The sequence below is a fragment of the Myotis brandtii genome, unplaced genomic scaffold, assembly GCF_000412655.1.
Source record: "Myotis brandtii unplaced genomic scaffold, ASM41265v1 scaffold1171, whole genome shotgun sequence".
NCBI classification, from domain to species: Eukaryota; Metazoa; Chordata; class Mammalia; order Chiroptera; family Vespertilionidae; genus Myotis; species Myotis brandtii.
Window position 1 is genome coordinate 572,081 of NW_005354055.1, and position 1,923 is coordinate 574,003.

The following is a 1,923-nucleotide window of genomic DNA, read 5'->3' on the forward strand; positions in this document are numbered from 1 at the left end:
TCAGCATCATTGTACCCCTACGGAGACTTAGGAACACAATGAGACTTCTCCCTATCAGACACTTGATACATACCTTAGCCAAGACTGCTCCTTGCCTGGAGTGAGGACATCTTTGGAATAAAAAGAGTCCTTTTACAGTAAGTTCTTTTGATAACCTAAAATGGATTAGTTTTAAAACCATGTCCATCCTCAAGCCTCCTGCCCAACTATGGTAACTGCTGTTGTGCCTACAAATAACTGCCTGCACTATACAACGTTTGAAATTCTGGAGGTGCCTGGATACTGTTCATGTATGGATATAATCAGAAAATAATTTGTCTCACTTAAGAAACTATACGTGGCTTTTTATTTTGATAAAATTGCTATAACTGAGTTAGGAGAGTGGGGGAGGGGGACCAAGAGAAATCAATCAGTCTATCTTCCTGGTAAACTGTCAGCAGGGTGGGATTAGAAAAGCAACACTTTAAATCAGATAAAGTCCTATGGGAACCTTAAAGGTTGGTTGCTCTGAGCTTCTCAATATTCTGCAAAATAGATTGATGGCGGTGGGCATTCCACTGATGTTCAATGTCCACTCCATTTCTGCTAAGAAATTACATTTCCCCCATTGTTCAAAATATATTATCTTGGTAATAAAAATGAGAAGTTATGGGACCCACGGAAATATCTTTCAACACCTTTAAGCCAGTATATCTATTCTAATCTTTTATTGTTTTAAATGCCAGAGTATGCTTAATGTATCAAGAAAACAACAACAAAGGCAATAACACTTATTTTTTTTTAGAAAAAAGAGATGAGAGACAAAATGATTAATAGGTGACTAATTTTTTTCTCATCTGTTCAATTTAAAACTAAAATTAGATACATGCATGTTGCTTCTAAACTTTCAAATGACCAAATGACAGTTTCTCACGTCTATCACAGCAAACACATTTGCTTCTGGAGGTGATCCTTTTATGGTTCTGAGCCTTAGCAAGAAATGTCTTTTAAAAGCACATCAACTTTTTTCAGCTAATGGCCACTTCTGAGTTAAATGGTTCCATCAGCATTCAAATTTAGATATTAGTTCCGTGCCCATTTATTTTCCCTCAAAGAAGAGTGGCTCCTGCAGCTACATATTTTCCTGTATAAAAAGTTCGTTATTTGACATACATTTCTTTACATGACATCTAATAATTTACTTTAGACGGTTTCTGGGTTTGATGCTGAGATGGATGTATTTCTCTGGGAAGACTTAGTTGCTGATATGGCTTACAGCCATTAAGCACCAACTCAAGCGCCTGTTTTTCAAACATGCACAATTACACATTTTCCACAAACAGACATCAGTGCACACAGAGAGCCAGGTGCACACACATTCAGGAACTCGTAAATGGTAGAAACCTCCAGAAGTAGCACGGACCACAGGTAACGGGCGGGGGCTACACCGCGAAGTAAACACGAACGCACGATTCGCTCACGCGGAATAAGAACTCTAGGATGGACCTTGGGGACCACACAGGTCAGTCCCCGGGGGGAGGGAAGAGGGAAAAGTATTTCCAAATGCAAGTCTGCCAGGTCTTACCCTTCGCATCCCCTGGTCCTCGGATGGGCAGCTCCCTGGGCACCTCTCGCCCAGCGCTGGGACTGCTTCTCCGCTAGAACGGAACGTCCCCCTACGGAGGGCTCTGCAGGGAGCGGAGGCGCCCCGCCCGGGCCAGGGGGCGGCACTGGCGCCGCGGGAGCCTAGAGGAGGCGGAGGCGGAAAAGAAGTGCAGAAGGATAGGGTGGCCGCGGGAGTAGCGGGAGGGAGGCGGCGCCGGCGCTGGGATGCCAAGGGGTGGGGTGGAGCGGGACGTGCCTCAGTCCGTCGGTCAGTAAGTCAGTCGGTCCGCGCTACCCGAGCGCTGGTGTCCCAGCCTGCAGCGCCCGCAAGTGACAAGG

The 1,923-nt window shown here is 45.2% G+C and overlaps 1 protein-coding gene across 3 annotated transcripts in view; it reads right to left on the reverse strand.

Annotated features, from left to right (window-relative positions):
• CNR1 (cannabinoid receptor 1 (brain)) overlaps positions 1 to 1,923 on the reverse strand; it is a 24,210-nt gene that overhangs the window by 21,048 nt on the left and 1,239 nt on the right. Inside the window, exon 2 of one of the 3 annotated variants that reach the window (XM_005858390.2) lies at positions 1,565 to 1,725. The exons of 1 other annotated variant lie outside the window; for it this stretch is intronic. The gene's annotated coding sequence lies outside the window, so the exon portion shown is untranslated. Of the gene's footprint in view, positions 1 to 1,564; positions 1,918 to 1,923 lie in introns of those variants that run through there. One more of the 3 variants, XM_014530052.1, reaches the window with a different exon arrangement.